General features: G+C 51.3%; 8 non-coding genes across 8 annotated transcripts; 7 read left to right on the top strand and 1 right to left on the bottom strand.

Annotated features, from left to right (window-relative positions):
- The first annotated feature begins 1,842 nt into the window (after positions 1 to 1,842).
- Positions 1,843 to 1,924, top strand: TRNAL-AAG (transfer RNA leucine (anticodon AAG)). Its single transcript has one exon. It is a non-coding gene; the product is annotated as a tRNA-Leu (tRNA).
- Positions 1,925 to 3,305: 1,381 nt separating this feature from the next.
- Positions 3,306 to 3,387, top strand: TRNAL-AAG (transfer RNA leucine (anticodon AAG)). Its single transcript has one exon. It is a non-coding gene; the product is annotated as a tRNA-Leu (tRNA).
- Positions 3,388 to 13,463: 10,076 nt separating this feature from the next.
- Positions 13,464 to 13,545, top strand: TRNAL-AAG (transfer RNA leucine (anticodon AAG)). Its single transcript has one exon. It is a non-coding gene; the product is annotated as a tRNA-Leu (tRNA).
- A 1,381-nt stretch (positions 13,546 to 14,926) lies between these two features.
- On the top strand, positions 14,927 to 15,008 carry TRNAL-AAG (transfer RNA leucine (anticodon AAG)). Its single transcript has one exon. It is a non-coding gene; the product is annotated as a tRNA-Leu (tRNA).
- Positions 15,009 to 19,291: 4,283 nt separating this feature from the next.
- On the top strand, positions 19,292 to 19,373 carry TRNAL-AAG (transfer RNA leucine (anticodon AAG)). The gene has a single exon. It is a non-coding gene; the product is annotated as a tRNA-Leu (tRNA).
- Positions 19,374 to 23,047: 3,674 nt separating this feature from the next.
- TRNAD-GUC (transfer RNA aspartic acid (anticodon GUC)) lies at positions 23,048 to 23,119 on the bottom strand. Its single transcript has one exon. It is a non-coding gene; the product is annotated as a tRNA-Asp (tRNA).
- Positions 23,120 to 25,122: 2,003 nt separating this feature from the next.
- On the top strand, positions 25,123 to 25,204 carry TRNAL-AAG (transfer RNA leucine (anticodon AAG)). The gene has a single exon. It is a non-coding gene; the product is annotated as a tRNA-Leu (tRNA).
- A 1,376-nt stretch (positions 25,205 to 26,580) lies between these two features.
- Positions 26,581 to 26,662, top strand: TRNAL-AAG (transfer RNA leucine (anticodon AAG)). Its single transcript has one exon. It is a non-coding gene; the product is annotated as a tRNA-Leu (tRNA).
- Positions 26,663 to 27,336: the final 674 nt, after the last annotated feature.

Below are 27,336 nucleotides of genomic sequence, written 5' to 3'. Positions count from 1 at the left end.
CTTAAAACTCAGTTTAAGGCGATAGTTCCGGGCTATGTTTGACTCCAGAGTTGAATCTGTCATCCCGCATTTCCTCAGCAAATCAAGCTACCCATCTCAAGTCTCATGAGCTGAGGACGGCAAAGTCCCTGTGGGCTTAGGACAGTCAAAGAAACCCCTGGGCTGCATGCTAAGCCCCTTTTCGGCTTCACTTTCCGAATCCTGCCCTAGCTTGCGATTAGTTTTTTTCTCACTTCTTGCCCCCATCTCCCACCTTGCCTCATGGTCTCCCCTCCTCTGCGCACCTGACAGTTTGCCTGCCCTTCCACTGCCTGTCTCCAGACTTTCCAAGGAGAAAAGGCAAAGCACTAAAGCGGGCCGGGCAACGGGTCAAGTTCCGCTTTCGGCGACTAGCAGGGAGGTAGCGTGGCCGAGCGGTCTAAGGTGCTGGATTAAGGCTCCAGTCTCTTCGGAGGCGTGGGTTCAAATCCCACCGCTGCCACTTTTCCTGGCCTTGCATTTTAAAGAAGAACGTAACGTTGACCTCTTCCTTCATTAGTGCCACCTCTGTCGCAATGAGCAAGCGGATGGTATGCCACACCCTGCAGGATAAAGGTTTCGCTTCTGACGTCTTGCTTTTCTGGACATCCAGTCTCAAGTTTCCCATCTGGAACGGCGCTCCCTGCTGCTTTGTGAAGGCTTGCTGCAAGAGCCTTCGAAACCCAGGAGCTCTTGCGTTGAGCTGTGACGCGTCCTGGGAAGACCTCCCGTTGCAGCGGAATGAGCCCCACTTCCAGGGCGTGCTGGTAGCAAATTTCCCACAGCCCACAGGGAGCAAACGATCCCAGGTGTGATGTATCACCAGGAGAGGCTGAGATGAGAGTAAGGGTTCACGCGTGTGCCCGGACCGAGGTTAATGATGGGATTAGAGCTAGGGTTAGATGCAGGGAAAGAGTGAGAGTTATAATTAGGGATAAAGCTAACAGGTGATCATTACTCGTCATGTAACATGATACAAAGGGTCAGAAGAGGAACTGATTCAGGGTTACAATTTGGACTTCGCAGACAACAGGAGCACTAAATGGTGCTGAGGGGGACTCAATAAAGTGGACCGGCCGCCTAATGTAAGCAATTGTGCACAAATATTGTACGATGACTAGCGTTGCCGGTGCTTTTTTCTTAAAGAGTCAGTTCTTGGCACCCATTCCCTACTTGACTCAGCCTAATCTTCAAGAATATTTGTCAAGAACTAAAAAAAATCCAGAAAAGAACCCCGGTCTCCCGCGTGACAGGCGGGGATACTGACCACTATACTAACGAGGAGACGTGAGGGCATGAAATGAACAGCTGCTGATGTCTGCACAGCATCCAGCGACCACCTAGATGGCCTAGGGGGTCTCATTTTCCCCCGTCAAACGGCTTGCCCGATCTAAGGCTAATTTCTTTCTTTTTATCGGCACCAGGCTTAAAACTCAGTTTAAGGCGATAGTTCCGGGCTATGTTTGACTCCAGAGTTGAATCTGTCATCCCGCATTTCCTCAGCAAATCAAGCTACCCATCTCAAGTCTCATGAGCTGAGGACGGCAAAGTCCCTGTGGGCTTAGGACAGTCAAAGAAACCCCTGGGCTGCATGCTAAGCCCCTTTTCGGCTTCACTTTCCGAATCCTGCCCTAGCTTGCGATTAGTTTTTTCCTCACTTCTTGCCCCCATCTCCCACCTTGCCTCATGGTCTCCCCTCCTCTGCGCACCTGACAGTTTGCCTGCCCTTCCACTGCCTGTCTCCAGACTTTCCAAGGAGAAAAGGCAAAGCACTAAAGCGGGCCGGGCAACGGGTCAAGTTCCGCTTTCGGCGACTAGCAGGGAGGTAGCGTGGCCGAGCGGTCTAAGGCGCTGGATTAAGGCTCCAGTCTCTTCGGAGGCGTGGGTTCAAATCCCACCGCTGCCACTTTTCCTGGCCTTGCATTTTAAAGAAGAACGTAACGTTGACCTCTTCCTTCATTAGTGCCACCTCTGTCGCAATGAGCAAGCGGATGGTATGCCACACCCTGCAGGAAAAAGGTTTCGCTTCTGACGTCTTGCTTTTCTGGACATCCAGTCTCAAGTTTCCCATCTGGAACGGCGCTCCCTGCTGCTTTGTGAAGACTTGCTGCAAGAGCCTTCGAAACCCAGGAGCTCTTGCGTTGAGCTGTGACGCGTCCTGGGAAGACCTCCCGTTGCAGCGGAATGAGCCCCACTTCCAGGGCGTGCTGGTAGCAAATTTCCCACAGCCCACAGGGAGCAAACGATCCCAGGTGTGATGTATCACCAGGAGAGGCTGAGATGAGAGTAAGGGTTCACGCGTGTGCCCGGACCGAGGTTAATGATGGGATTAGAGCTAGGGTTAGATGCAGGGAAAGAGTGAGAGTTATAATTAGGGATAAAGCTAACAGGTGATCATTACTCGTCATGTAACATGATACAAAGGGTCAGAAGAGGAACTGATTCAGGGTTACAATTTGGACTTCGCAGACAACAGGAGCACTAAATGGTGCTGAGGGGGACTCAATAAAGTGGACCGGCCGCCTAATGTAAGCAATTGTGCACAAATATTGTACGATGACTAGCGTTGCCGGTGCTTTTTTCTTAAAGAGTCAGTTCTTGGCACCCATTCCCTACTTGACTCAGCCTAATCTTCAAGAATATTTGTCAAGAACTAAAAAAAATCCAGAAAAGGTTTAACCTCCCCGTCGGGGAACCCCGGTCTCCCGCGTGACAGGCGGGGATACTGACCACTATACTAACGAGGAGACGTGAGGGCATGAAATGAACAGCTGCTGATGTCTGCACAGCATCCAGCGACCACCTAGATGGCCTAGGGGGTCTCATTTTCCCCCGTCAAACGGCTTGCCCGATCTAAGGCTAATTTCTTTCTTTTTATCGGCACCAGGCTTAAAACTCAGTTTAAGGCGATAGTTCCGGGCTATGTTTGACTCCAGAGTTGAATCTGTCATCCCGCATTTCCTCAGCAAATCAAGCTACCCATCTCAAGTCTCATGAGCTGAGGACGGCAAAGTCCCTGTGGGCTTAGGACAGTCAAAGAAACCCCTGGGCTGCATGCTAAGCCCCTTTTCGGCTTCACTTTCCGAATCCTGCCCTAGCTTGCGATTAGTTTTTTTCTCACTTCTTGCCCCCATCTCCCACCTTGCCTCATGGTCTCCCCTCCTCTGCGCACCTGACAGTTTGCCTGCCCTTCCACTGCCTGTCTCCAGACTTTCCAAGGAGAAAAGGCAAAGCACTAAAGCGGGCCGGGCAACGGGTCAAGTTCCGCTTTCGGCGACTAGCAGGGAGGTAGCGTGGCCGAGCGGTCTAAGGCGCTGGATTAAGGCTCCAGTCTCTTCGGAGGCGTGGGTTCAAATCCCACCGCTGCCACTTTTCCTGGCCTTGCATTTTAAAGAAGAACGTAACGTTGACCTCTTCCTTCATTAGTGCCACCTCTGTCGCAATGAGCAAGCGGATGGTATGCCACACCCTGCAGGAAAAAGGTTTCGCTTCTGACGTCTTGCTTTTCTGGACATCCAGTCTCAAGTTTCCCATCTGGAACGGCGCTCCCTGCTGCTTTGTGAAGGCTTGCTGCAAGAGCCTTCGAAACCCAGGAGCTCTTGCGTTGAGCTGTGACGCGTCCTGGGAAGACCTCCCGTTGCAGCGGAATGAGCCCCACTTCCAGGGCGTGCTGGTAGCAAATTTCCCACAGCCCACAGGGAGCAAACGATCCCAGGTGTGATGTATCACCAGGAGAGGCTGAGATGAGAGTAAGGGTTCACGCGTGTGCCCGGACCGAGGTTAATGATGGGATTAGAGCTAGGGTTAGATGCAGGGAAAGAGTGAGAGTTATAATTAGGGATAAAGCTAACAGGTGATCATTACTCGTCATGTAACATGATACAAAGGGTCAGAAGAGGAACTGATTCAGGGTTACAATTTGGACTTCGCAGACAACAGGAGCACTAAATGGTGCTGAGGGGGACTCAATAAAGTGGACCGGCCGCCTAATGTAAGCAATTGTGCACAAATATTGTACGATGACTAGCGTTGCCGGTGCTTTTTTCTTAAAGAGTCAGTTCTTGGCACCCATTCCCTACTTGACTCAGCCTAATCTTCAAGAATATTTGTCAAGAACTAAAAAAAATCCAGAAAAGGTTTAACCTCCCCGGTCTCCCGCGTGACAGGCGGGGATACTGACCACTATACTAACGAGGAGACGTGAGGGCATGAAATGAACAGCTGCTGATGTCTGCACAGCATCCAGCGACCACCTAGATGGCCTAGGGGGTCTCATTTTCCCCCGTCAAACGGCTTGCCCGATCTAAGGCTAATTTCTTTCTTTTTATCGGCACCAGGCTTAAAACTCAGTTTAAGGCGATAGTTCCGGGCTATGTTTGACTCCAGAGTTGAATCTGTCATCCCGCATTTCCTCAGCAAATCAAGCTACCCATCTCAAGTCTCATGAGCTGAGGACGGCAAAGTCCCTGTGGGCTTAGGACAGTCAAAGAAACCCCTGGGCTGCATGCTAAGCCCCTTTTCGGCTTCACTTTCCGAATCCTGCCCTAGCTTGCGATTAGTTTTTTTCTCACTTCTTGCCCCCAACTCCCACCTTGCCTCATGGTCTCCCCTCCTCTGCGCACCTGACAGTTTGCCTGCCCTTCCACTGCCTGTCTCCAGACTTTCCAAGGAGAAAAGGCAAAGCACTAAAGCGGGCCGGGCAACGGGTCAAGTTCCGCTTTCGGCGACTAGCAGGGAGGTAGCGTGGCCGAGCGGTCTAAGGTGCTGGATTAAGGCTCCAGTCTCTTCGGAGGCGTGGGTTCAAATCCCACCGCTGCCACTTTTCCTGGCCTTGCATTTTAAAGAAGAACGTAACGTTGACCTCTTCCTTCATTAGTGCCAGCTCTGTCGCAATGAGCAAGCGGATGGTATGCCACACCCTGCAGGAAAAAGGTTTCGCTTCTGACGTCTTGCTTTTCTGGACATCCAGTCTCAAGTTTCCCATCTGGAACGGCGCTCCCTGCTGCTTTGTGAAGGCTTGCTGCAAGAGCCTTCGAAACCCAGGAGCTCTTGCGTTGAGCTGTGACGCGTCCTGGGAAGACCTCCCGTTGCAGCGGAATGAGCCCCACTTCCAGGGCGTGCTGGTAGCAAATTTCCCACAGCCCACAGGGAGCAAACGATCCCAGGTGTGATGTATCACCAGGAGAGGCTGAGATGAGAGTAAGGGTTCACGCGTGTGCCCGGACCGAGGTTAATGATGGGATTAGAGCTAGGGTTAGATGCAGGGAAAGAGTGAGAGTTATAATTAGGGATAAAGCTAACAGGTGATCATTACTCGTCATGTAACATGATACAAAGGGTCAGAAGAGGAACTGATTCAGGGTTACAATTTGGACTTCGCAGACAACAGGAGCACTAAATGGTGCTGAGGGGGACTCAATAAAGTGGACCGGCCGCCTAATGTAAGCAATTGTGCACAAATATTGTACGATGACTAGCGTTGCCGGTGCTTTTTTCTTAAAGAGTCAGTTCTTGGCACCCATTCCCTACTTGACTCAGCCTAATCTTCAAGAATATTTGTCAAGAACTAAAAAAAATCCAGAAAAGGTTTAACCTCCCCGGTCTCCCGCGTGACAGGCGGGGATACTGACCACTATACTAACGAGGAGACGTGAGGGCATGAAATGAACAGCTGCTGATGTCTGCACAGCATCCAGCGACCACCTAGATGGCCTAGGGGGTCTCATTTTCCCCCGTCAAACGGCTTGCCCGATCTAAGGCTAATTTCTTTCTTTTTATCGGCACCAGGCTTAAAACTCAGTTTAAGGCGATAGTTCCGGGCTATGTTTGACTCCAGAGTTGAATCTGTCATCCCGCATTTCCTCAGCAAATCAAGCTACCCATCTCAAGTCTCATGAGCTGAGGACGGCAAAGTCCCTGTGGGCTTAGGACAGTCAAAGAAACCCCTGGGCTGCATGCTAAGCCCCTTTTCGGCTTCACTTTCCGAATCCTGCCCTAGCTTGCGATTAGTTTTTTTCTCACTTCTTGCCCCCAACTCCCACCTTGCCTCATGGTCTCCCCTCCTCTGCGCACCTGACAGTTTGCCTGCCCTTCCACTGCCTGTCTCCAGACTTTCCAAGGAGAAAAGGCAAAGCACTAAAGCGGGCCGGGCAACGGGTCAAGTTCCGCTTTCGGCGACTAGCAGGGAGGTAGCGTGGCCGAGCGGTCTAAGGTGCTGGATTAAGGCTCCAGTCTCTTCGGAGGCGTGGGTTCAAATCCCACCGCTGCCACTTTTCCTGGCCTTGCATTTTAAAGAAGAACGTAACGTTGACCTCTTCCTTCATTAGTGCCAGCTCTGTCGCAATGAGCAAGCGGATGGTATGCCACACCCTGCAGGAAAAAGGTTTCGCTTCTGACGTCTTGCTTTTCTGGACATCCAGTCTCAAGTTTCCCATCTGGAACGGCGCTCCCTGCTGCTTTGTGAAGGCTTGCTGCAAGAGCCTTCGAAACCCAGGAGCTCTTGCGTTGAGCTGTGACGCGTCCTGGGAAGACCTCCCGTTGCAGCGGAATGAGCCCCACTTCCAGGGCGTGCTGGTAGCAAATTTCCCACAGCCCACAGGGAGCAAACGATCCCAGGTGTGATGTATCACCAGGAGAGGCTGAGATGAGAGTAAGGGTTCACGCGTGTGCCCGGACCGAGGTTAATGATGGGATTAGAGCTAGGGTTAGATGCAGGGAAAGAGTGAGAGTTATAATTAGGGATAAAGCTAACAGGTGATCATTACTCGTCATGTAACATGATACAAAGGGTCAGAAGAGGAACTGATTCAGGGTTACAATTTGGACTTCGCAGACAACAGGAGCACTAAATGGTGCTGAGGGGGACTCAATAAAGTGGACCGGCCGCCTAATGTAAGCAATTGTGCACAAATATTGTACGATGACTAGCGTTGCCGGTGCTTTTTTCTTAAAGAGTCAGTTCTTGGCACCCATTCCCTACTTGACTCAGCCTAATCTTCAAGAATATTTGTCAAGAACTAAAAAAAATCCAGAAAAGGTTTAACCTCCCCGGTCTCCCGCGTGACAGGCGGGGATACTGACCACTATACTAACGAGGAGACGTGAGGGCATGAAATGAACAGCTGCTGATGTCTGCACAGCATCCAGCGACCACCTAGATGGCCTAGGGGGTCTCATTTTCCCCCGTCAAACGGCTTGCCCGATCTAAGGCTAATTTCTTTCTTTTTATCGGCACCAGGCTTAAAACTCAGTTTAAGGCGATAGTTCCGGGCTATGTTTGACTCCAGAGTTGAATCTGTCATCCCGCATTTCCTCAGCAAATCAAGCTACCCATCTCAAGTCTCATGAGCTGAGGACGGCAAAGTCCCTGTGGGCTTAGGACAGTCAAAGAAACCCCTGGGCTGCATGCTAAGCCCCTTTTCGGCTTCACTTTCCGAATCCTGCCCTAGCTTGCGATTAGTTTTTTTCTCACTTCTTGCCCCCATCTCCCACCTTGCCTCATGGTCTCCCCTCCTCTGCGCACCTGACAGTTTGCCTGCCCTTCCACTGCCTGTCTCCAGACTTTCCAAGGAGAAAAGGCAAAGCACTAAAGCGGGCCGGGCAACGGGTCAAGTTCCGCTTTCGGCGACTAGCAGGGAGGTAGCGTGGCCGAGCGGTCTAAGGCGCTGCATTAAGGCTCCAGTCTCTTCGGAGGCGTGGGTTCAAATCCCACCGCTGCCACTTTTCCTGGCCTTGCATTTTAAAGAAGAACGTAACGTTGACCTCTTCCTTCATTAGTGCCACCTCTGTCGCAATGAGCAAGCGGATGGTATGCCACACCCTGCAGGAAAAAGGTTTCGCTTCTGACGTCTTGCTTTTCTGGACATCCAGTCTCAAGTTTCCCATCTGGAACGGCGCTCCCTGCTGCTTTGTGAAGGCTTGCTGCAAGAGCCTTCGAAACCCAGGAGCTCTTGCGTTGAGCTGTGACGCGTCCTGGGAAGACCTCCCGTTGCAGCGGAATGAGCCCCACTTCCAGGGCGTGCTGGTAGCAAATTTCCCACAGCCCACAGGGAGCAAACGATCCCAGGTGTGATGTATCACCAGGAGAGGCTGAGATGAGAGTAAGGGTTCACGCGTGTGCCCGGACCGAGGTTAATGATGGGATTAGAGCTAGGGTTAGATGCAGGGAAAGAGTGAGAGTTATAATTAGGGATAAAGCTAACAGGTGATCATTACTCGTCATGTAACATGATACAAAGGGTCAGAAGAGGAACTGATTCAGGGTTACAATTTGGACTTCGCAGACAACAGGAGCACTAAATGGTGCTGAGGGGGACTCAATAAAGTGGACCGGCCGCCTAATGTAAGCAATTGTGCACAAATATTGTACGATGACTAGCGTTGCCGGTGCTTTTTTCTTAAAGAGTCAGTTCTTGGCACCCATTCCCTACTTGACTCAGCCTAATCTTCAAGAATATTTGTCAAGAACTAAAAAAAATCCAGAAAAGGTTTAACCTCCCCGGTCTCCCGCGTGACAGGCGGGGATACTGACCACTATACTAACGAGGAGACGTGAGGGCATGAAATGAACAGCTGCTGATGTCTGCACAGCATCCAGCGACCACCTAGATGGCCTAGGGGGTCTCATTTTCCCCCGTCAAACGGCTTGCCCGATCTAAGGCTAATTTCTTTCTTTTTATCGGCACCAGGCTTAAAACTCAGTTTAAGGCGATAGTTCCGGGCTATGTTTGACTCCAGAGTTGAATCTGTCATCCCGCATTTCCTCAGCAAATCAAGCTACCCATCTCAAGTCTCATGAGCTGAGGACGGCAAAGTCCCTGTGGGCTTAGGACAGTCAAAGAAACCCCTGGGCTGCATGCTAAGCCCCTTTTCGGCTTCACTTTCCGAATCCTGCCCTAGCTTGCGATTAGTTTTTTTCTCACTTCTTGCCCCCATCTCCCACCTTGCCTCATGGTCTCCCCTCCTCTGCGCACCTGACAGTTTGCCTGCCCTTCCACTGCCTGTCTCCAGACTTTCCAAGGAGAAAAGGCAAAGCACTAAAGCGGGCCGGGCAACGGGTCAAGTTCCGCTTTCGGCGACTAGCAGGGAGGTAGCGTGGCCGAGCGGTCTAAGGCGCTGCATTAAGGCTCCAGTCTCTTCGGAGGCGTGGGTTCAAATCCCACCGCTGCCACTTTTCCTGGCCTTGCATTTTAAAGAAGAACGTAACGTTGACCTCTTCCTTCATTAGTGCCACCTCTGTCGCAATGAGCAAGCGGATGGTATGCCACACCCTGCAGGAAAAAGGTTTCGCTTCTGACGTCTTGCTTTTCTGGACATCCAGTCTCAAGTTTCCCATCTGGAACGGCGCTCCCTGCTGCTTTGTGAAGGCTTGCTGCAAGAGCCTTCGAAACCCAGGAGCTCTTGCGTTGAGCTGTGACGCGTCCTGGGAAGACCTCCCGTTGCAGCGGAATGAGCCCCACTTCCAGGGCGTGCTGGTAGCAAATTTCCCACAGCCCACAGGGAGCAAACGATCCCAGGTGTGATGTATCACCAGGAGAGGCTGAGATGAGAGTAAGGGTTCACGCGTGTGCCCGGACCGAGGTTAATGATGGGATTAGAGCTAGGGTTAGATGCAGGGAAAGAGTGAGAGTTATAATTAGGGATAAAGCTAACAGGTGATCATTACTCGTCATGTAACATGATACAAAGGGTCAGAAGAGGAACTGATTCAGGGTTACAATTTGGACTTCGCAGACAACAGGAGCACTAAATGGTGCTGAGGGGGACTCAATAAAGTGGACCGGCCGCCTAATGTAAGCAATTGTGCACAAATATTGTACGATGACTAGCGTTGCCGGTGCTTTTTTCTTAAAGAGTCAGTTCTTGGCACCCATTCCCTACTTGACTCAGCCTAATCTTCAAGAATATTTGTCAAGAACTAAAAAAAATCCAGAAAAGGTTTAACCTCCCCGGTCTCCCGCGTGACAGGCGGGGATACTGACCACTATACTAACGAGGAGACGTGAGGGCATGAAATGAACAGCTGCTGATGTCTGCACAGCATCCAGCGACCACCTAGATGGCCTAGGGGGTCTCATTTTCCCCCGTCAAACGGCTTGCCCGATCTAAGGCTAATTTCTTTCTTTTTATCGGCACCAGGCTTAAAACTCAGTTTAAGGCGATAGTTCCGGGCTATGTTTGACTCCAGAGTTGAATCTGTCATCCCGCATTTCCTCAGCAAATCAAGCTACCCATCTCAAGTCTCATGAGCTGAGGACGGCAAAGTCCCTGTGGGCTTAGGACAGTCAAAGAAACCCCTGGGCTGCATGCTAAGCCCCTTTTCGGCTTCACTTTCCGAATCCTGCCCTAGCTTGCGATTAGTTTTTTTCTCACTTCTTGCCCCCAACTCCCACCTTGCCTCATGGTCTCCCCTCCTCTGCGCACCTGACAGTTTGCCTGCCCTTCCACTGCCTGTCTCCAGACTTTCCAAGGAGAAAAGGCAAAGCACTAAAGCGGGCCGGGCAACGGGTCAAGTTCCGCTTTCGGCGACTAGCAGGGAGGTAGCGTGGCCGAGCGGTCTAAGGTGCTGGATTAAGGCTCCAGTCTCTTCGGAGGCGTGGGTTCAAATCCCACCGCTGCCACTTTTCCTGGCCTTGCATTTTAAAGAAGAACGTAACGTTGACCTCTTCCTTCATTAGTGCCAGCTCTGTCGCAATGAGCAAGCGGATGGTATGCCACACCCTGCAGGAAAAAGGTTTCGCTTCTGACGTCTTGCTTTTCTGGACATCCAGTCTCAAGTTTCCCATCTGGAACGGCGCTCCCTGCTGCTTTGTGAAGGCTTGCTGCAAGAGCCTTCGAAACCCAGGAGCTCTTGCGTTGAGCTGTGACGCGTCCTGGGAAGACCTCCCGTTGCAGCGGAATGAGCCCCACTTCCAGGGCGTGCTGGTAGCAAATTTCCCACAGCCCACAGGGAGCAAACGATCCCAGGTGTGATGTATCACCAGGAGAGGCTGAGATGAGAGTAAGGGTTCACGCGTGTGCCCGGACCGAGGTTAATGATGGGATTAGAGCTAGGGTTAGATGCAGGGAAAGAGTGAGAGTTATAATTAGGGATAAAGCTAACAGGTGATCATTACTCGTCATGTAACATGATACAAAGGGTCAGAAGAGGAACTGATTCAGGGTTACAATTTGGACTTCGCAGACAACAGGAGCACTAAATGGTGCTGAGGGGGACTCAATAAAGTGGACCGGCCGCCTAATGTAAGCAATTGTGCACAAATATTGTACGATGACTAGCGTTGCCGGTGCTTTTTTCTTAAAGAGTCAGTTCTTGGCACCCATTCCCTACTTGACTCAGCCTAATCTTCAAGAATATTTGTCAAGAACTAAAAAAAATCCAGAAAAGGTTTAACCTCCCCGTCGGGGAATTGAACCCCGGTCCGCGTGACAGGCGGGGATACTGACCACTATACTAACGAGGAGACGTGAGGGCATGAAATGAACAGCTGCTGATGTCTGCACAGCATCCAGCGACCACCTAGATGGCCTAGGGGGTCTCATTTTCCCCCGTCAAACGGCTTGCCCGATCTAAGGCTAATTTCTTTCTTTTTATCGGCACCAGGCTTAAAACTCAGTTTAAGGCGATAGTTCCGGGCTATGTTTGACTCCAGAGTTGAATCTGTCATCCCGCATTTCCTCAGCAAATCAAGCTACCCATCTCAAGTCTCATGAGCTGAGGACGGCAAAGTCCCTGTGGGCTTAGGACAGTCAAAGAAACCCCTGGGCTGCATGCTAAGCCCCTTTTCGGCTTCACTTTCCGAATCCTGCCCTAGCTTGCGATTAGTTTTTTTCTCACTTCTTGCCCCCATCTCCCACCTTGCCTCATGGTCTCCCCTCCTCTGCGCACCTGACAGTTTGCCTGCCCTTCCACTGCCTGTCTCCAGACTTTCCAAGGAGAAAAGGCAAAGCACTAAAGCGGGCCGGGCAACGGGTCAAGTTCCGCTTTCGGCGACTAGCAGGGAGGTAGCGTGGCCGAGCGGTCTAAGGTGCTGGATTAAGGCTCCAGTCTCTTCGGAGGCGTGGGTTCAAATCCCACCGCTGCCACTTTTCCTGGCCTTGCATTTTAAAGAAGAACGTAACGTTGACCTCTTCCTTCATTAGTGCCACCTCTGTCGCAATGAGCAAGCGGATGGTATGCCACACCCTGCAGGAAAAAGGTTTCGCTTCTGACGTCTTGCTTTTCTGGACATCCAGTCTCAAGTTTCCCATCTGGAACGGCGCTCCCTGCTGCTTTGTGAAGGCTTGCTGCAAGAGCCTTCGAAACCCAGGAGCTCTTGCGTTGAGCTGTGACGCGTCCTGGGAAGACCTCCCGTTGCAGCGGAATGAGCCCCACTTCCAGGGCGTGCTGGTAGCAAATTTCCCACAGCCCACAGGGAGCAAACGATCCCAGGTGTGATGTATCACCAGGAGAGGCTGAGATGAGAGTAAGGGTTCACGCGTGTGCCCGGACCGAGGTTAATGATGGGATTAGAGCTAGGGTTAGATGCAGGGAAAGAGTGAGAGTTATAATTAGGGATAAAGCTAACAGGTGATCATTACTCGTCATGTAACATGATACAAAGGGTCAGAAGAGGAACTGATTCAGGGTTACAATTTGGACTTCGCAGACAACAGGAGCACTAAATGGTGCTGAGGGGGACTCAATAAAGTGGACCGGCCGCCTAATGTAAGCAATTGTGCACAAATATTGTACGATGACTAGCGTTGCCGGTGCTTTTTTCTTAAAGAGTCAGTTCTTGGCACCCATTCCCTACTTGACTCAGCCTAATCTTCAAGAATATTTGTCAAGAACTAAAAAAAATCCAGAAAAGAACCCCGGTCTCCCGCGTGACAGGCGGGGATACTGACCACTATACTAACGAGGAGACGTGAGGGCATGAAATGAACAGCTGCTGATGTCTGCACAGCATCCAGCGACCACCTAGATGGCCTAGGGGGTCTCATTTTCCCCCGTCAAACGGCTTGCCCGATCTAAGGCTAATTTCTTTCTTTTTATCGGCACCAGGCTTAAAACTCAGTTTAAGGCGATAGTTCCGGGCTATGTTTGACTCCAGAGTTGAATCTGTCATCCCGCATTTCCTCAGCAAATCAAGCTACCCATCTCAAGTCTCATGAGCTGAGGACGGCAAAGTCCCTGTGGGCTTAGGACAGTCAAAGAAACCCCTGGGCTGCATGCTAAGCCCCTTTTCGGCTTCACTTTCCGAATCCTGCCCTAGCTTGCGATTAGTTTTTTCCTCACTTCTTGCCCCCATCTCCCACCTTGCCTCATGGTCTCCCCTCCTCTGCGCACCTGACAGTTTGCCTGCCCTTCCACTGCCTGTCTCCAGACTTTCCAAGGAGAAAAGGCAAAGCACTAAAGCGGGCCGGGCAACGGGTCAAGTTCCGCTTTCGGCGACTAGCAGGGAGGTAGCGTGGCCGAGCGGTCTAAGGCGCTGGATTAAGGCTCCAGTCTCTTCGGAGGCGTGGGTTCAAATCCCACCGCTGCCACTTTTCCTGGCCTTGCATTTTAAAGAAGAACGTAACGTTGACCTCTTCCTTCATTAGTGCCACCTCTGTCGCAATGAGCAAGCGGATGGTATGCCACACCCTGCAGGAAAAAGGTTTCGCTTCTGACGTCTTGCTTTTCTGGACATCCAGTCTCAAGTTTCCCATCTGGAACGGCGCTCCCTGCTGCTTTGTGAAGACTTGCTGCAAGAGCCTTCGAAACCCAGGAGCTCTTGCGTTGAGCTGTGACGCGTCCTGGGAAGACCTCCCGTTGCAGCGGAATGAGCCCCACTTCCAGGGCGTGCTGGTAGCAAATTTCCCACAGCCCACAGGGAGCAAACGATCCCAGGTGTGATGTATCACCAGGAGAGGCTGAGATGAGAGTAAGGGTTCACGCGTGTGCCCGGACCGAGGTTAATGATGGGATTAGAGCTAGGGTTAGATGCAGGGAAAGAGTGAGAGTTATAATTAGGGATAAAGCTAACAGGTGATCATTACTCGTCATGTAACATGATACAAAGGGTCAGAAGAGGAACTGATTCAGGGTTACAATTTGGACTTCGCAGACAACAGGAGCACTAAATGGTGCTGAGGGGGACTCAATAAAGTGGACCGGCCGCCTAATGTAAGCAATTGTGCACAAATATTGTACGATGACTAGCGTTGCCGGTGCTTTTTTCTTAAAGAGTCAGTTCTTGGCACCCATTCCCTACTTGACTCAGCCTAATCTTCAAGAATATTTGTCAAGAACTAAAAAAAATCCAGAAAAGGTTTAACCTCCCCGTCGGGGAACCCCGGTCTCCCGCGTGACAGGCGGGGATACTGACCACTATACTAACGAGGAGACGTGAGGGCATGAAATGAACAGCTGCTGATGTCTGCACAGCATCCAGCGACCACCTAGATGGCCTAGGGGGTCTCATTTTCCCCCGTCAAACGGCTTGCCCGATCTAAGGCTAATTTCTTTCTTTTTATCGGCACCAGGCTTAAAACTCAGTTTAAGGCGATAGTTCCGGGCTATGTTTGACTCCAGAGTTGAATCTGTCATCCCGCATTTCCTCAGCAAATCAAGCTACCCATCTCAAGTCTCATGAGCTGAGGACGGCAAAGTCCCTGTGGGCTTAGGACAGTCAAAGAAACCCCTGGGCTGCATGCTAAGCCCCTTTTCGGCTTCACTTTCCGAATCCTGCCCTAGCTTGCGATTAGTTTTTTTCTCACTTCTTGCCCCCATCTCCCACCTTGCCTCATGGTCTCCCCTCCTCTGCGCACCTGACAGTTTGCCTGCCCTTCCACTGCCTGTCTCCAGACTTTCCAAGGAGAAAAGGCAAAGCACTAAAGCGGGCCGGGCAACGGGTCAAGTTCCGCTTTCGGCGACTAGCAGGGAGGTAGCGTGGCCGAGCGGTCTAAGGCGCTGGATTAAGGCTCCAGTCTCTTCGGAGGCGTGGGTTCAAATCCCACCGCTGCCACTTTTCCTGGCCTTGCATTTTAAAGAAGAACGTAACGTTGACCTCTTCCTTCATTAGTGCCACCTCTGTCGCAATGAGCAAGCGGATGGTATGCCACACCCTGCAGGAAAAAGGTTTCGCTTCTGACGTCTTGCTTTTCTGGACATCCAGTCTCAAGTTTCCCATCTGGAACGGCGCTCCCTGCTGCTTTGTGAAGGCTTGCTGCAAGAGCCTTCGAAACCCAGGAGCTCTTGCGTTGAGCTGTGACGCGTCCTGGGAAGACCTCCCGTTGCAGCGGAATGAGCCCCACTTCCAGGGCGTGCTGGTAGCAAATTTCCCACAGCCCACAGGGAGCAAACGATCCCAGGTGTGATGTATCACCAGGAGAGGCTGAGATGAGAGTAAGGGTTCACGCGTGTGCCCGGACCGAGGTTAATGATGGGATTAGAGCTAGGGTTAGATGCAGGGAAAGAGTGAGAGTTATAATTAGGGATAAAGCTAACAGGTGATCATTACTCGTCATGTAACATGATACAAAGGGTCAGAAGAGGAACTGATTCAGGGTTACAATTTGGACTTCGCAGACAACAGGAGCACTAAATGGTGCTGAGGGGGACTCAATAAAGTGGACCGGCCGCCTAATGTAAGCAATTGTGCACAAATATTGTACGATGACTAGCGTTGCCGGTGCTTTTTTCTTAAAGAGTCAGTTCTTGGCACCCATTCCCTACTTGACTCAGCCTAATCTTCAAGAATATTTGTCAAGAACTAAAAAAAATCCAGAAAAGGTTTAACCTCCCCGTCGGGGAAGGGGATACTGACCACTATACTAACGAGGAGACGTGAGGGCATGAAATGAACAGCTGCTGATGTCTGCACAGCATCCAGCGACCACCTAGATGGCCTAGGGGGTCTCATTTTCCCCCGTCAAACGGCTTGCCCGATCTAAGGCTAATTTCTTTCTTTTTATCGGCACCAGGCTTAAAACTCAGTTTAAGGCGATAGTTCCGGGCTATGTTTGACTCCAGAGTTGAATCTGTCATCCCGCATTTCCTCAGCAAATCAAGCTACCCATCTCAAGTCTCATGAGCTGAGGACGGCAAAGTCCCTGTGGGCTTAGGACAGTCAAAGAAACCCCTGGGCTGCATGCTAAGCCCCTTTTCGGCTTCACTTTCCGAATCCTGCCCTAGCTTGCGATTAGTTTTTTTCTCACTTCTTGCCCCCATCTCCCACCTTGCCTCATGGTCTCCCCTCCTCTGCGCACCTGACAGTTTGCCTGCCCTTCCACTGCCTGTCTCCAGACTTTCCAAGGAGAAAAGGCAAAGCACTAAAGCGGGCCGGGCAACGGGTCAAGTTCCGCTTTCGGCGACTAGCAGGGAGGTAGCGTGGCCGAGCGGTCTAAGGCGCTGGATTAAGGCTCCAGTCTCTTCGGAGGCGTGGGTTCAAATCCCGCCGCTGCCACTTTTCCTGGCCTTGCATTTTAAAGAAGAACGTAACGTTGACCTCTTCCTTCATTAGTGCCACCTCTGTCGCAATGAGCAAGCGGATGGTATGCCACACCCTGCAGGAAAAAGGTTTCGCTTCTGACGTCTTGCTTTTCTGGACATCCAGTCTCAAGTTTCCCATCTGGAACGGCGCTCCCTGCTGCTTTGTGAAGACTTGCTGCAAGAGCCTTCGAAACCCAGGAGCTCTTGCGTTGAGCTGTGACGCGTCCTGGGAAGACCTCCCGTTGCAGCGGAATGAGCCCCACTTCCAGGGCGTGCTGGTAGCAAATTTCCCACAGCCCACAGGGAGCAAACGATCCCAGGTGTGATGTATCACCAGGAGAGGCTGAGATGAGAGTAAGGGTTCACGCGTGTGCCCGGACCGAGGTTAATGATGGGATTAGAGCTAGGGTTAGATGCAGGGAAAGAGTGAGAGTTATAATTAGGGATAAAGCTAACAGGTGATCATTACTCGTCATGTAACATGATACAAAGGGTCAGAAGAGGAACTGATTCAGGGTTACAATTTGGACTTCGCAGACAACAGGAGCACTAAATGGTGCTGAGGGGGACTCAATAAAGTGGACCGGCCGCCTAATGTAAGCAATTGTGCACAAATATTGTACGATGACTAGCGTTGCCGGTGCTTTTTTCTTAAAGAGTCAGTTCTTGGCACCCATTCCCTACTTGACTCAGCCTAATCTTCAAGAATATTTGTCAAGAACTAAAAAAAATCCAGAAAAGGTTTAACCTCCCCGTCGGGGAATTGCCCGCGTGACAGGCGGGGATACTGACCACTATACTAACGAGGAGACGTGAGGGCATGAAATGAACAGCTGCTGATGTCTGCACAGCATCCAGCGACCACCTAGATGGCCTAGGGGGTCTCATTTTCCCCCGTCAAACGGCTTGCCCGATCTAAGGCTAATTTCTTTCTTTTTATCGGCACCAGGCTTAAAACTCAGTTTAAGGCGATAGTTCCGGGCTATGTTTGACTCCAGAGTTGAATCTGTCATCCCGCATTTCCTCAGCAAATCAAGCTACCCATCTCAAGTCTCATGAGCTGAGGACGGCAAAGTCCCTGTGGGCTTAGGACAGTCAAAGAAACCCCTGGGCTGCATGCTAAGCCCCTTTTCGGCTTCACTTTCCGAATCCTGCCCTAGCTTGCGATTAGTTTTTTTCTCACTTCTTGCCCCCAACTCCCACCTTGCCTCATGGTCTCCCCTCCTCTGCGCACCTGACAGTTTGCCTGCCCTTCCACTGCCTGTCTCCAGACTTTCCAAGGAGAAAAGGCAAAGCACTAAAGCGGGCCGGGCAACGGGTCAAGTTCCGCTTTCGGCGACTAGCAGGGAGGTAGCGTGGCCGAGCGGTCTAAGGTGCTGGATTAAGGCTCCAGTCTCTTCGGAGGCGTGGGTTCAAATCCCACCGCTGCCACTTTTCCTGGCCTTGCATTTTAAAGAAGAACGTAACGTTGACCTCTTCCTTCATTAGTGCCAGCTCTGTCGCAATGAGCAAGCGGATGGTATGCCACACCCTGCAGGAAAAAGGTTTCGCTTCTGACGTCTTGCTTTTCTGGACATCCAGTCTCAAGTTTCCCATCTGGAACGGCGCTCCCTGCTGCTTTGTGAAGGCTTGCTGCAAGAGCCTTCGAAACCCAAGAGCTCTTGCGTTGAGCTGTGACGCGTCCTGGGAAGACCTCCCGTTGCAGCGGAATGAGCCCCACTTCCAGGGCGTGCTGGTAGCAAATTTCCCACAGCCCACAGGGAGCAAACGATCCCAGGTGTGATGTATCACCAGGAGAGGCTGAGATGAGAGTAAGGGTTCACGCGTGTGCCCGGACCGAGGTTAATGATGGGATTAGAGCTAGGGTTAGATGCAGGGAAAGAGTGAGAGTTATAATTAGGGATAAAGCTAACAGGTGATCATTACTCGTCATGTAACATGATACAAAGGGTCAGAAGAGGAACTGATTCAGGGTTACAATTTGGACTTCGCAGACAACAGGAGCACTAAATGGTGCTGAGGGGGACTCAATAAAGTGGACCGGCCGCCTAATGTAAGCAATTGTGCACAAATATTGTACGATGAATAGCGTTGCCGGTGCTTTTTTCTTAAAGAGTCAGTTCTTGGCACCCATTCCCTACTTGACTCAGCCTAATCTTCAAGAATATTTGTCAAGAACTAAAAAAAATCCAGAAAAGGTTTAACCTCCCCGTCGGGGAATTGAACCCCGGTCTCCCGCGTGACAGGCGGGGATACTGACCACTATACTAACTAGGAGACGTGAGGGCATGAAATGAACAGCTGCTGATGTCTGCACAGCATCCAGCGACCACCTAGATGGCCTAGGGGGTCTCATTTTCCCCCGTCAAACGGCTTGCCCGATCTAAGGCTAATTTCTTTCTTTTTATCGGCACCAGGCTAAAAACTCAGTTTAAGGCGATAGTTCCGGGCTATGTTTGACTCCAGAGTTGAATCTGTCATCCCGCATTTCCTCAGCAAATCAAGCTACCCATCTCAAGTCTCATGAGCTGAGGACGGCAAAGTCCCTGTGGGCTTAGGACAGTCAAAGAAACCCCTGGGCTGCATGCTAAGCCCCTTTTCGGCTTCACTTTCCGAATCCTGCCCTAGCTTGCGATTAGTTTTTTTCTCACTTCTTGCCCCCATCTCCCACCTTGCCTCATGGTCTCCCCTCCTCTGCGCACCTGACAGTTTGCCTGCCCTTCCACTGCCTGTCTCCAGACTTTCCAAGGAGAAAAGGCAAAGCACTAAAGCGGGCCGGGCAACGGGTCAAGTTCCGCTTTCGGCGACTAGCAGGGAGGTAGCGTGGCCGAGCGGTCTAAGGCGCTGGATTAAGGCTCCAGTCTCTTCGGAGGCGTGGGTTCAAATCCCACCGCTGCCACTTTTCCTGGCCTTGCATTTTAAAGAAGAACGTAACGTTGACCTCTTCCTTCATTAGTGCCACCTCTGTCGCAATGAGCAAGCGGATGGTATGCCACACCCTGCAGGAAAAAGGTTTCGCTTCTGACGTCTTGCTTTTCTGGACATCCAGTCTCAAGTTTCCCATCTGGAACGGCGCTCCCTGCTGCTTTGTGAAGGCTTGCTGCAAGAGCCTTCGAAACCCAGGAGCTCTTGCGTTGAGCTGTGACGCGTCCTGGGAAGACCTCCCGTTGCAGCGGAATGAGCCCCACTTCCAGGGCGTGCTGGTAGCAAATTTCCCACAGCCCACAGGGAGCAAACGATCCCAGGTATGATGTATCACCAGGAGAGGCTGAGATGAGAGTAAGGGTTCACGCGTGTGCCCGGACCGAGGTTAATGATGGGATTAGAGCTAGGGTTAGATGCAGGGAAAGAGTGAGAGTTATAATTAGGGATAAAGCTAACAGGTGATCATTACTCGTCATGTAACATGATACAAAGGGTCAGAAGAGGAACTGATTCAGGGTTACAATTTGGACTTCGCAGACAACAGGAGCACTAAATGGTGCTGAGGGGGACTCAATAAAGTGGACCGGCCGCCTAATGTAAGCAATTGTGCACAAATATTGTACGATGACTAGCGTTGCCGGTGCTTTTTTCTTAAAGAGTCAGTTCTTGGCACCCATTCCCTACTTGACTCAGCCTAATCTTCAAGAATATTTGTCAAGAACTAAAAAAAATCCAGAAAAGGTTTAACCTCCCCGGTCTCCCGCGTGACAGGCGGGGATACTGACCACTATACTAACGAGGAGACGTGAGGGCATGAAATGAACAGCTGCTGATGTCTGCACAGCATCCAGCGACCACCTAGATGGCCTAGGGGGTCTCATTTTCCCCCGTCAAACGGCTTGCCCGATCTAAGGCTAATTTCTTTCTTTTTATCGGCACCAGGCTTAAAACTCAGTTTAAGGCGATAGTTCCGGGCTATGTTTGACTCCAGAGTTGAATCTGTCATCCCGCATTTCCTCAGCAAATCAAGCTACCCATCTCAAGTCTCATGAGCTGAGGACGGCAAAGTCCCTGTGGGCTTAGGACAGTCAAAGAAACCCCTGGGCTGCATGCTAAGCCCCTTTTCGGCTTCACTTTCCGAATCCTGCCCTAGCTTGCGATTAGTTTTTTTCTCACTTCTTGCCCCCAACTCCCACCTTGCCTCATGGTCTCCCCTCCTCTGCGCACCTGACAGTTTGCCTGCCCTTCCACTGCCTGTCTCCAGACTTTCCAAGGAGAAAAGGCAAAGCACTAAAGCGGGCCGGGCAACGGGTCAAGTTCCGCTTTCGGCGACTAGCAGGGAGGTAGCGTGGCCGAGCGGTCTAAGGTGCTGGATTAAGGCTCCAGTCTCTTCGGAGGCGTGGGTTCAAATCCCACCGCTGCCACTTTTCCTGGCCTTGCATTTTAAAGAAGAACGTAACGTTGACCTCTTCCTTCATTAGTGCCAGCTCTGTCGCAATGAGCAAGCGGATGGTATGCCACACCCTGCAGGAAAAAGGTTTCGCTTCTGACGTCTTGCTTTTCTGGACATCCAGTCTCAAGTTTCCCATCTGGAACGGCGCTCCCTGCTGCTTTGTGAAGGCTTGCTGCAAGAGCCTTCGAAACCCAGGAGCTCTTGCGTTGAGCTGTGACGCGTCCTGGGAAGACCTCCCGTTGCAGCGGAATGAGCCCCACTTCCAGGGCGTGCTGGTAGCAAATTTCCCACAGCCCACAGGGAGCAAACGATCCCAGGTGTGATGTATCACCAGGAGAGGCTGAGATGAGAGTAAGGGTTCACGCGTGTGCCCGGACCGAGGTTAATGATGGGATTAGAGCTAGGGTTAGATGCAGGGAAAGAGTGAGAGTTATAATTAGGGATAAAGCTAACAGGTGATCATTACTCGTCATGTAACATGATACAAAGGGTCAGAAGAGGAACTGATTCAGGGTTACAATTTGGACTTCGCAGACAACAGGAGCACTAAATGGTGCTGAGGGGGACTCAATAAAGTGGACCGGCCGCCTAATGTAAGCAATTGTGCACAAATATTGTACGATGACTAGCGTTGCCGGTGCTTTTTTCTTAAAGAGTCAGTTCTTGGCACCCATTCCCTACTTGACTCAGCCTAATCTTCAAGAATATTTGTCAAGAACTAAAAAAAATCCAGAAAAGGTTTAACCTCCCCGGTCTCCCGCGTGACAGGCGGGGATACTGACCACTATACTAACGAGGAGACGTGAGGGCATGAAATGAACAGCTGCTGATGTCTGCACAGCATCCAGCGACCACCTAGATGGCCTAGGGGGTCTCATTTTCCCCCGTCAAACGGCTTGCCCGATCTAAGGCTAATTTCTTTCTTTTTATCGGCACCAGGCTTAAAACTCAGTTTAAGGCGATAGTTCCGGGCTATGTTTGACTCCAGAGTTGAATCTGTCATCCCGCATTTCCTCAGCAAATCAAGCTACCCATCTCAAGTCTCATGAGCTGAGGACGGCAAAGTCCCTGTGGGCTTAGGACAGTCAAAGAAACCCCTGGGCTGCATGCTAAGCCCCTTTTCGGCTTCACTTTCCGAATCCTGCCCTAGCTTGCGATTAGTTTTTTTCTCACTTCTTGCCCCCAACTCCCACCTTGCCTCATGGTCTCCCCTCCTCTGCGCACCTGACAGTTTGCCTGCCCTTCCACTGCCTGTCTCCAGACTTTCCAAGGAGAAAAGGCAAAGCACTAAAGCGGGCCGGGCAACGGGTCAAGTTCCGCTTTCGGCGACTAGCAGGGAGGTAGCGTGGCCGAGCGGTCTAAGGTGCTGGATTAAGGCTCCAGTCTCTTCGGAGGCGTGGGTTCAAATCCCACCGCTGCCACTTTTCCTGGCCTTGCATTTTAAAGAAGAACGTAACGTTGACCTCTTCCTTCATTAGTGCCAGCTCTGTCGCAATGAGCAAGCGGATGGTATGCCACACCCTGCAGGAAAAAGGTTTCGCTTCTGACGTCTTGCTTTTCTGGACATCCAGTCTCAAGTTTCCCATCTGGAACGGCGCTCCCTGCTGCTTTGTGAAGGCTTGCTGCAAGAGCCTTCGAAACCCAGGAGCTCTTGCGTTGAGCTGTGACGCGTCCTGGGAAGACCTCCCGTTGCAGCGGAATGAGCCCCACTTCCAGGGCGTGCTGGTAGCAAATTTCCCACAGCCCACAGGGAGCAAACGATCCCAGGTGTGATGTATCACCAGGAGAGGCTGAGATGAGAGTAAGGGTTCACGCGTGTGCCCGGACCGAGGTTAATGATGGGATTAGAGCTAGGGTTAGATGCAGGGAAAGAGTGAGAGTTATAATTAGGGATAAAGCTAACAGGTGATCATTACTCGTCATGTAACATGATACAAAGGGTCAGAAGAGGAACTGATTCAGGGTTACAATTTGGACTTCGCAGACAACAGGAGCACTAAATGGTGCTGAGGGGGACTCAATAAAGTGGACCGGCCGCCTAATGTAAGCAATTGTGCACAAATATTGTACGATGACTAGCGTTGCCGGTGCTTTTTTCTTAAAGAGTCAGTTCTTGGCACCCATTCCCTACTTGACTCAGCCTAATCTTCAAGAATATTTGTCAAGAACTAAAAAAAATCCAGAAAAGGTTTAACCTCCCCGTCGGGGAATTGAACCCCGGTCTCCCGCGTGACAGGCGGGGATACTGACCACTATACTAACGAGGAGACGTGAGGGCATGAAATGAACAGCTGCTGATGTCTGCACAGCATCCAGCGACCACCTAGATGGCCTAGGGGGTCTCATTTTCCCCCGTCAAACGGCTTGCCCGAGCTAAGGCTAATTTCTTTCTTTTTATCGGCACCAGGCTTAAAACTCAGTTTAAGGCGATAGTTCCGGGCTATGTTTGACTCCAGAGTTGAATCTGTCATCCCGCATTTCCTCAGCAAATCAAGCTACCCATCTCAAGTCTCATGAGCTGAGGACGGCAAAGTCCCTGTGGGCTTAGGACAGTCAAAGAAACCCCTGGGCTGCATGCTAAGCCCCTTTTCGGCTTCACTTTCCGAATCCTGCCCTAGCTTGCGATTAGTTTTTTTCTCACTTCTTGCCCCCATCTCCCACCTTGCCTCATGGTCTCCCCTCCTCTGCGCACCTGACAGTTTGCCTGCCATTCCACTGCCTGTCTCCAGACTTTCCAAGGAGAAAAGGCAAAGCACTAAAGCGGGCCGGGCAACGGGTCAAGTTCCGCTTTCGGCGACTAGGAGGGAGGTAGCGTGGCCGAGCGGTCTAAGGTGCTGGATTAAGGCTCCAGTCTCTTCGGAGGCGTGGGTTCAAATCCCACCGCTGCCACTTTTCCTGGCCTTGCATTTTAAAGAAGAACGTAACGTTGACCTCTTCCTTCATTAGTGCCACCTCTGTCGCAATGAGCAAGCGGATGGTATGCCACACCCTGCAGGAAAAAGGTTTCGCTTCTGACGTCTTGCTTTTCTGGACATCCAGTCTCAAGTTTCCCATCTGGAACGGCGCTCCCTGCTGCTTTGTGAAGGCTTGCTGCAAGAGCCTTCGAAACCCAGGAGCTCTTGCGTTGAGCTGTGACGCGTCCTGGGAAGACCTCCCGTTGCAGCGGAATGAGCCCCACTTCCAGGGCGTGCTGGTAGCAAATTTCCCACAGCCCACAGGGAGCAAACGATGCCAGGTGTGATGTATCACCAGGAGAGGCTGAGATGAGAGTAAGGGTTCACGCGTGTGCCCGGACCGAGGTTAATGATGGGATTAGAGCTAGGGTTAGATGCAGGGAAAGAGTGAGAGTTATAATTAGGGATAAAGCTAACAGGTGATCATTACTCGTCATGTAACATGATACAAAGGGTCAGAAGAGGAACTGATTCAGGGTTACAATTTGGACTTCGCAGACAACAGGAGCACTAAATGGTGCTGAGGGGGACTCAATAAAGTGGACCGGCCGCCTAATGTAAGCAATTGTGCACAAATATTGTACGATGACTAGCGTTGCCGGTGCTTTTTTCTTAAAGAGTCAGTTCTTGGCACCCATTCCCTACTTGACTCAGCCTAATCTTCAAGAATATTTGTCAAGAACTAAAAAAAATCCAGAAAAGGTTTAACCTCCCCGTCGGGGAACCCCGGTCTCCCGCGTGACAGGCGGGGATACTGACCACTATACTAACGAGGAGACGTGAGGGCATGAAATGAACAGCTGCTGATGTCTGCACAGCATCCAGCGACCACCTAGATGGCCTAGGGGGTCTCATTTTCCCCCGTCAAACGGCTTGCCCGATCTAAGGCTAATTTCTTTCTTTTTATCGGCACCAGGCTTAAAACTCAGTTTAAGGCGATAGTTCCGGGCTATGTTTGACTCCAGAGTTGAATCTGTCATCCCGCATTTCCTCAGCAAATCAAGCTACCCATCTCAAGTCTCATGAGCTGAGGACGGCAAAGTCCCTGTGGGCTTAGGACAGTCAAAGAAACCCCTGGGCTGCATGCTAAGCCCCTTTTCGGCTTCACTTTCCGAATCCTGCCCTAGCTTGCGATTAGTTTTTTTCTCACTTCTTGCCCCCATCTCCCACCTTGCCTCATGGTCTCCCCTCCTCTGCGCACCTGACAGTTTGCCTGCCCTTCCACTGCCTGTCTCCAGACTTTCCAAGGAGAAAAGGCAAAGCACTAAAGCGGGCCGGGCAACGGGTCAAGTTCCGCTTTCGGCGACTAGCAGGGAGGTAGCGTGGCCGAGCGGTCTAAGGCGCTGGATTAAGGCTCCAGTCTCTTCGGAGGCGTGGGTTCAAATCCCACCGCTGCCACTTATCCTGGCCTTGCATTTTAAAGAAGAACGTAACGTTGACCTCTTCCTTCATTAGTGCCACCTCTGTCGCAATGAGCAAGCGGATGGTATGCCACACCCTGCAGGAAAAAGGTTTCGCTTCTGACGTCTTGCTTTTCTGGACATCCAGTCTCAAGTTTCCCATCTGGAACGGCGCTCCCTGCTGCTTTGTGAAGGCTTGCTGCAAGAGCCTTCGAAACCCAGGAGCTCTTGCGTTGAGCTGTGACGCGTCCTGGGAAGACCTCCCGTTGCAGCGGAATGAGCCCCACTTCCAGGGCGTGCTGGTAGCAAATTTCCCACAGCCCACAGGGAGCAAACGATCCCAGGTGTGATGTATCACCAGGAGAGGCTGAGATGAGAGTAAGGGTTCACGCGTGTGCCCGGACCGAGGTTAATGATGGGATTAGAGCTAGGGTTAGATGCAGGGAAAGAGTGAGAGTTATAATTAGGGATAAAGCTAACAGGTGATCATTACTCGTCATGTAACATGATACAAAGGGTCAGAAGAGGAACTGATTCAGGGTTACAATTTGGACTTCGCAGACAACAGGAGCACTAAATGGTGCTGAGGGGGACTCAATAAAGTGGACCGGCCGCCTAATGTAAGCAATTGTGCACAAATATTGTACGATGACTAGCGTTGCCGGTGCTTTTTTCTTAAAGAGTCAGTTCTTGGCACCCATTCCCTACTTGACTCAGCCTAATCTTCAAGAATATTTGTCAAGAACTAAAAAAAATCCAGAAAAGGTTTAACCTCCCCGTCGGGCCGGTCTCCCGCGTGACAGGCGGGGATACTGACCACTATACTAACGAGGAGACGTGAGGGCATGAAATGAACAGCTGCTGATGTCTGCACAGCATCCAGCGACCACCTAGATGGCCTAGGGGGTCTCATTTTCCCCCGTCAAACGGCTTGCCCGATCTAAGGCTAATTTCTTTCTTTTTATCGGCACCAGGCTTAAAACTCAGTTTAAGGCGATAGTTCCGGGCTATGTTTGACTCCAGAGTTGAATCTGTCATCCCGCATTTCCTCAGCAAATCAAGCTACCCATCTCAAGTCTCATGAGCTGAGGACGGCAAAGTCCCTGTGGGCTTAGGACAGTCAAAGAAACCCCTGGGCTGCATGCTAAGCCCCTTTTCGGCTTCACTTTCCGAATCCTGCCCTAGCTTGCGATTAGTTTTTTTCTCACTTCTTGCCCCCATCTCCCACCTTGCCTCATGGTCTCCCCTCCTCTGCGCACCTCACAGTTTGCCTGCCCTTCCACTGCCTGTCTCCAGACTTTCCAAGGAGAAAAGGCAAAGCACTAAAGCGGGCCGGGCAACGGGTCAAGTTCCGCTTTCGGCGACTAGCAGGGAGGTAGCGTGGCCGAGCGGTCTAAGGCGCTGGATTAAGGCTCCAGTCTCTTCGGAGGCGTGGGTTCAAATCCCACCGCTGCCACTTTTCCTGGCCTTGCATTTTAAAGAAGAACGTAACGTTGACCTCTTCCTTCATTAGTGCCAGCTCTGTCGCAATGAGCAAGCGGATGGTATGCCACACCCTGCAGGAAAAAGGTTTCGCTTCTGACGTCTTGCTTTTCTGGACATCCAGTCTCAAGTTTCCCATCTGGAACGGCGCTCCCTGCTGCTTTGTGAAGGCTTGCTGCAAGAGCCTTCGAAACCCAGGAGCTCTTGCGTTGAGCTGTGACGCGTCCTGGGAAGACCTCCCGTTGCAGCGGAATGAGCCCCACTTCCAGGGCGTGCTGGTAGCAAATTTCCCACAGCCCACAGGGAGCAAACGATCCCAGGTGTGATGTATCACCAGGAGAGGCTGAGATGAGAGTAAGGGTTCACGCGTGTGCCCGGACCGAGGTTAATGATGGGATTAGAGCTAGGGTTAGATGCAGGGAAAGAGTGAGAGTTATAATTAGGGATAAAGCTAACAGGTGATCATTACTCGTCATGTAACATGATACAAAGGGTCAGAAGAGGAACTGATTCAGGGTTACAATTTGGACTTCGCAGACAACAGGAGCACTAAATGGTGCTGAGGGGGACTCAATAAAGTGGACCGGCCGCCTAATGTAAGCAATTGTGCACAAATATTGTACGATGACTAGCGTTGCCGGTGCTTTT

The sequence above is a fragment of the Ambystoma mexicanum genome, unplaced genomic scaffold, assembly GCF_040938575.1.
Source record: "Ambystoma mexicanum isolate Mex_15411 unplaced genomic scaffold, UKY_AmexF1_1 Mex_scaf89, whole genome shotgun sequence".
NCBI lineage: Eukaryota > Metazoa > Chordata > Amphibia > Caudata > Ambystomatidae > Ambystoma > Ambystoma mexicanum.
The sequence above is the reverse complement of the archived record's forward strand: the minus strand, read 5'-3'. Positions and strand labels throughout refer to the sequence as shown.